This window comes from Salmo salar, unplaced genomic scaffold, assembly GCF_905237065.1.
Source record: "Salmo salar unplaced genomic scaffold, Ssal_v3.1, whole genome shotgun sequence".
NCBI classification, from domain to species: domain Eukaryota; kingdom Metazoa; phylum Chordata; class Actinopteri; order Salmoniformes; family Salmonidae; genus Salmo; species Salmo salar.
The window spans coordinates 191,259-198,921 of record NW_025549118.1 but is presented as its reverse complement, the minus strand read 5'-3'; the positions used below and the strand labels follow the sequence as shown (position 1 = coordinate 198,921).

General features: G+C 45.0%; 1 pseudogene; it reads left to right on the top strand.

The window, feature by feature from the left end:
- Window positions 1-529: 529 nt before the first annotated feature.
- The window catches only part of LOC123735833 (gap junction beta-4 protein-like), a 33,301-nt pseudogene continuing 26,167 nt past the window's right edge, over window positions 530-7,663 (top strand).

Genomic DNA, 7,663 nt, shown 5'->3' with positions numbered 1-7,663 from the left:
ATGCTACTCCCTCCTCCTCTCTCTGATGGTATGCTACTCCCTCCTCCTCTCTCTCTCTGATGGTATGCTACTCCCTCCTCCTCCTCTCTCTGATGGTATGCTACTCCCTCTTCCTCCTCCTCTCTCTCTGATGGTATGCTACTCCCTCCTCCTCCTCCTCTCTCTCTGATGGTATGCTACTCCCTCCTCCTCTCTCTCTCTCTCTGATGGTATGCTACTCCCTCCTCCTCCTCTCTCTGATGGTATGCTACTCCCTCTTCCTCCTCTCTCTCTGATGGTATGCTACTCCCTCCTCCTCTCTCTCTCTCTGATGGTATGCTACTCCCTCCTCCTCCTCCTCTCTCTCTGATGGTATGCTACTCCCTCCTCCTCTCTCTCTCTGATGGTATGCTACTCCCTCCTCCTCTCTCTCTCTGATGGTATGCTACACCCTTTTCCTCCATATCCCTCTCCCTCTAAATGCCTTGTAATATGTCTGCCGGTTGACAAACCGGTCTGGTGGGGTGGGAGGGCTGAGGTGTGTTTGCATGTGTGCGTGTGTGTGTGTGTGTGTGTGTGTGTGTGTGTGTGTGACACCTTACCTCTCTTCCCACTTCTATTCGTCTGTACATCCTAGCCCCTCCCCCCATCCAGCCAGGTGGAACTATACTTACATCCAATCAGTGAGGGCTGATAACCACTTAGTGAGCTTCTACTCTTCGCATTAAAAACATCTATTTGACCCGTTCGTCTCAAACAGGTAAGACTTTTTATTATTTTTATTTTAGTTTATTTGTGTCTTTGATTTTTATCGTTTGGAAGGATGAGTCGTTGAACCAGAGTGAGGAGCTACGAGCTAGCGAGGGGGAGGGGAAGTTTCCACAGAAAACAATAGAAAAGACACCAGCGGTCCACAAAAAACAAGACAGAACACGACCTACTGAAGGTTAGATCAGGACACTGGCTACATCCCAAACGGCACCCTATCCTCTACATAGTGCTCTACTTTAGACCAGGGTCTATAGGGTAGTAGTGCACTACTTTAGACCAGGGTCTATAGGGTAGTAGTGCTCTACTTTAGACCAGGGTCTATAGGGTAGTAGTGCACTACTTTAGACCAGGGTCTATAGGGTAGTAGTGCACTACTTTAGACCAGGGTCTATAGGGTAGTAGTGCACTACTTTAGACCAGGGTCTATAGGGTAGTAGTGCACTACTTTAGACCAGGGTCTATAGGGTAGTAGTGCACTACTTTAGACCAGTGTCTATAGGGTAGTAGTGCACTACTTTAGACCAGTGTCTATAGGGTAGTAGTGCACTACTTTAGACCAGGGTCTATAGGGTAGTAGTGCACTACTTTAGACCAGGGTCTATAGGGTAGTAGTGCACTACTTTAGACCAGGGTCTATAGGGTAGTAGTGCACTACTTTAGACCAGGGTCTATAGGGTAGTAGTGCACTACTTTAGACCAGGGTCTATAGGGTAGTAGTGCACTACTGTTATGAGAATTTTGTTCCCAATGTTCATAAACTGAACTTCAATTAAACGAGTCAGTCTGCACCCCAGAGTTTGTAAGGTTCTGGTTAAATGCCACAGACGGAGGCCCAGCCTACAATAGTCAACCAAGTTTATTCACGAGAGCTCTGAATATCATACAATGTACACAGCCTTTTATACCTGACATTTGGTCATATCATATGTCATACCCCTTACAAATGCCCCTCTTCTTTAACACTGTCAATGCTTCTTTACAAGTCTTCTCCATCACATACATTGCTTATCATATCCTGTCCCATGTTACATAATCTACTGTAAGCCTAAAGGTTTCTCCGCTCCCTGGGTGGGGAGACCTTCTTCCTGTTATCAGTTTCACAGTGGTCACAAGTTGTCTGCTGTCTGTTAACAGTTCCCCTTTTCCTTGAATGTCTTGCTTACATTGCTAAATCCTTAAGCTTAAACTTTTCCTACACACACACACACATTAGTACCTTCATCTTATAATCACTCGGTTATACATTTTCAGGGTGAAATCATTTAGTCAAACCTTTAATCATAACATTTTCATTACAACTACTTTAGACCAGGGTCTATAGGGTAGTAGTGCACTACTTTAGACCAGGGTCTATAGGGTAGTAGTGCACTACTTTAGACCAGGGCCTATAGGGTAGTTGTGCACTACTTTAGACCAGGGTCTATAGGGTAGTAGTGCACTACTTTAGACCAGGGTCTATAGGGTAGTAGTGCACTACTTTAGACCAGGGTCTATAGGGTAGTAGTGCACTACTTTAGACCAGGGTCCATAGGGGAATAGGGAGTCATTTAGGAAGCATCCACTGTCTCAGGGTGAAGGTAGGGCGGGGTCATACATGTAGGAAACGATAGACAATTACAACACATAACTCTCTGACTGTATCTGGCTCGCGTTGCAATGACACACACACACACACACACACAAGGATATACTGTAAGGGCTATGTGGGAACAATAAGGACATCCTTCCATGCAGACAGACAAGATGGGAACCAAGGGGAGCATGTGGAGCTTCAGACATCCCAAATTGTCTGTTGGACAGGAAACCTGTCCCAAAACCATCAACAAAAACAACAAAAAAACACAGTACATTTTTTTTTTACATATTATCCTGAATGTCATTTCATAGGGAACCGTAGGAAGTGTTAAATTATACTGATCTGTTTAGCTGGTTTACAGCAGGTCATTTCATAGGGAGCTGTAGGAAGTGATGTCGTATTGTTGCATCAACAACCAAGTTCTATATGGGTGGGCGTTCTAGAACCTGGTGTCACGGCAGCGTGGTTCCAGTTCCACATTTTATTAAATCCGTGAAACTTTGCAAAACATAAATAACTGAATTTGACAAAACAACAAACCGTCACTCAGAGAGAAACAAACACTACTCAAAAGATAATAACCCACAAAACCCAGGAAGAAAAACCCCTACTTAAATATGATCTCCAATAAGAGACAACGAGGACCAGCTGCCTCCAATTGGAGATCAACTCCCCCCACAAAAAAAAACATAGAAATAGAAAAACTAGAACTTAAACATAGAACTAGAAAACATAGAAAAACACAAAACACCTCCTGTCACGCCCTGACCTACTCTACCATAGAAAATCACATCTTACTATGGTCAGGACGTGACACCTGGCCTCACTATCTATACATATATGGCTCTGGTCTTTACTAGTCTCAGCAGAATAGTGAGCTGTGTGAGATAAGATATAAGAATCGAAACCAGTGAAGAAAGACTACTGTGACACATCCCATGCTAAATGATCTGTGTGGGTTGGAGGCAGCTAAATGATGGGTATTGGGAAACACCCCATGCTAACTGATCTGTGTGGGTTGGAGGCAGCTAATGATGGGTATTGGGAAACACCCCATGCTAACTGATCTGTGTGGGTTGGAGGCAGCTAATGATGGGTATTGGGAAACACCCCATGCTAACTGATCTGTGTGGGTTGAAGGTCAGTTTGCGTTTGTCATTAATTCCCACAACATTAGGGATGGTTTGTTCATGACAGACATCTGCAGATAGCCAGCATCCTGATCTTCCGTGACAAAGCTAATGATGACATGTGGCGGCTTAAACACACCTACACGCAGGCATATTGGAGGGGTGTCTGGTCCACTATCTCATGAGGAAGTCAGGCATATTGGAGGGGTGTCTGGTCCATTATCTGATGAGGAAGTCAGACATATTGGAAGGATGTCTGGTCCATTATCTGATGAGGAAGTCAGACATATTGGAAGGATGTCTGGTCCACTATCTGATGAGGAAGTCAGGCATATTGGAAGGATGTCTGGTCCACTATCTGATGAGGAAGTCAGGCATATTGGAAGGATGTCTGTTCTATTATCTGATGAGGAAGTCAGGCATATTGGAAGGGTGTCTGGTCCATTATCTGATGAGGAAGTCAGACATATTGGAAGGGTGTCTGGTCCATTAGTCATTTTAATGACAATCAGAACTCAGTTAAATACCTGACGTGTAACTGGAATCATGACACACACATAGCTGACATTCTCCCACTAGATTCAGTTTCAAATTTAATCACATTTTATTAGTCACATGCGCCGAATACAACAGGTGTAGACCTTACTGTGAAATGCTAACTTACAAGCCCCTAACCAACAATGCAGTTTTAAAAATGACGGATAAAAATAAGAGATAAAAGTAATAAGTAATTAAAGAGCAGTAAATGATCAATAGCGAGACTATATACAGGGGGTACCGGTACAGAGTCAATGTGGAGGCTATATACAGGGGGTACCGGTACAGAGTCAATGTGGAGGCTATATACAGGGGGTACCGGTACAGAGTCAATGTGGAGGCTATATACAGGGGGTACCGGTACAGAGTCAATGTGGAGGCTATATACAGGGGGTACCGGTACAGAGTCAATGTGGAGGCTATATACAGGGGGTACCGGTACAGAGTCAATGTGGAGGCTATATACAGGGGGTACCGGTACAGAGTCAATGTGGAGGCTATATACAGGGGGTACCGGTACAGAGTCAATGTGGAGGCTATATACAGGGGGTACTGGTACAGAGTCAATGTGGAGGCTATATACAGGGGTACCGGTACAGAGTCAATGTGGAGTCTATATACAGGGGGTACCGGTACAGAGTCAATGTGGAGGCTATATACAGGGGGTACCGGTACAGAGTCAATGTGAGGCTATATACAGGGTGTTACGGTACAGAGCCAATGTGGAGGCTATATACAGGGTATTACGGTACAGAGTCAATGTGGAGGCTATATACAGGGTGTACCAGTACAGAGTCAATGTGGAGGCTATATACAGGGGGGGTACCGGTACAGAGTCAATGTGGAGGCTATATACAGGGGGTACAGGTACAGAGTCAATGTGGAGGCTATATACAGGGGATACCGGTACAGAGTCAATGTGGAGGCTATATACAGGGGGCGTACCGGTACAGAGTCAATGTGAGGCTATATACAGGGTATTACGGCACAGAGTCAATGTGGAGGCTATATACAGGGTATTACGGTACAGAGTCAATGTGGAGGCTATATACAGGGGGGGTACCGGTACAGAGTCAATGTGGAGGCTATATACAGGGGGTACCGGTACAGAGTCAATGTGGAGGCTATATACAGGGGGTACCGGTACAGAGTCAATGTGGATGCTATATACAAGGGGTACCGGTACAGAGTCAATGTGGAGGCTATATACAGGGGGTACCGGTACAGAGTCAATGTGGAGGCTATATACAGGGGGTACCGGTACAGAGTCAATGTGGAGGCTACATACAGGGGGGTACTGGTACAGAGTCAATGTGGAGGCTATATACAGGGGGTACCGGTACAGAGTCAATGTGGAGGCTATATACAGGGTGTTACGGTACAGAGTCAATGTGGAGGCTATATACAGGGGGTGCCGGTAAAGAGTCAATGTGGAGGCTATATACAGGGGGGTACCGGTACAGAGTCAATGTGGAGGCTATATACAGGGGGTACCGGTACAGAGTCAATGTGGAGGCTATATACAGGGGGTACCGGTACAGAGTCAATGTGGAGGCTATATACAGGGGGTACCAGTACAGAGTCAATGTGGAGGCTATATACAGGGGGTACCGGTACAGAGTCAATGTGGAGGCTATATACAGGGGGGTACCGGTACAGAGTCAATGTGGAGGCTATATACAGGGGGTACAGGTACAGAGTCAATGTGGAGGCTATATACAGGGGATACCGGTACAGAGTCAATGTGGAGGCTATATACAGGGGGCGTACCGGTACAGAGTCAATGTGAGGCTATATACAGGGTATTACGGTACAGAGTCAATGTGGAGGCTATATACAGGGTATTACGGTACAGAGTCAATGTGGAGGCTATATACAGGGGGGGTACCGGTACAGAGTCAATGTGGAGGCTATATACAGGGGGTACCGGTACAGAGTCAATGTGGAGGCTATATACAGGGGGTACCGGTACAGAGTCAATGTGGAGGCTATATACAGGGTATTACGGTACAGAGTCAATGTGGAGGCTATTTACAGGGGGGGTACCGGTACAGAGTCAATGAGCGGGGTCACCGGTTAGTTGAGGTAATATGTACATGTAGGTAGAGTTAAATAAAATGACTATGCACAGATGATAACAACAGAGAGTAGCAGCGGTGTAAAAGAAGGAGGGGGGATGTGGAGCAATGCAAATAGTCTGGGAAGCCATTTGTTTAGAATGAATGAACCATTTGAGAGTCATAGCTAACACTCTCCACTAGCTTCAGTTGAACTCTTTTGAGAGTCACAGCTGAGGCAGTATCTCTAGTCACTTGGTTGGTCTGTACTGTAACATTATCTACACAACCTGTTGAGTTTAAAAGCAAGTGTAACTCCATCAAATTATATAGTTAAGTTATAATGTTCGTTAAGACGATGTTTGGAGGATATATTGGCAATATGTGAGCTTTGAGGGCATTATCATTTTTATACAACGGGTTACCAATAATGATTGACACACTTTCCTTACAATTATGAATTTATTCACACTGTTTCATCCTTCCACAAGATCCGACACAAATCTAAGTTTGCTACCCAAGCCGGCTGGTCCTTCATTATATTTGGTTCGGTTGCTAGAGATGCAACACAGTCGTTCAGTGTTTTAGTTCTGTATCTATGGACACGACACAGTCGTTCAGTGTTTTTGTTCTGTATCTATGGACGCGACACAGTCGTTCAGTGTTTTAGTTCTGTATCTATGGACGCGACACAGTCGTTCAGTGTTTTAGTTCTGTATCTATGGACACGACACAGTCGTTCAGTGTTTTAGTTCTGTATCTATGGACACGACACAGTCGTTCAGTGTTTTAGTTCTGTATCTATGGACACGACACAGTCGTTCAGTGTTTTAGTTCTGTATCTATGGACGCAACACAGTCGTTCAGTGTTTTAGTTCTGTATCTATGGACACGACACATTTGTTCGTTCTAAATGTTCCATTGACATACTGGCTGGCAACGTTTTAATCCCTTGCTTGTGTAACAGTCTTGCTTCCGTCCCACTCCTCGCCCCTACCTGGGCTCGAACCAGGGACCCTCTGCACACATCGACAACAGTCACCCTTGAAGCATCGTTACCCATCGCTCCACAAAAGCCCTTGCAGAGCAAAGGGGAACAACTACTTCAAGGTCTCAGAGCGAGTGACGTCAGCGATTGAAACGCTATTAGCGCGCACCACCGCTAACTAGCTAGCCATTTCCCATCGGTTACACTTGCTAGCTAGCCAACTACGGCTAACTTACTGTCACATCAAAAAGTGCAACCAGAATAACAACAAAGTAGAACGATTTGTATTTGTTTAAGCTGTTTTCTAGTGACATTTATTTGGATACATCCATAACAATGAGCTAATGAGGTGTGATTTCTCCCGGCGTAGAAAATGTGCTCTCTCGTCAGGACACTGTTGTTCAGAGGAACTAGCCAACAACACAGCTAACACAATCACTTCAAACTGAAGCTGGAAAGACTGCAAACTAGCTAACACATCGTTTCATTTTACCTTTTTTCAATTGACATTTCTTTGTATATATCCATAAAAATGATGCCTGCTGATTCATGATTTCGACTGGCTGAGAAAAGCTGCCTGCCTGCCTGTTTGCCTGTCTGTCTGTCTGCCTGTCTGCCTGTCTCG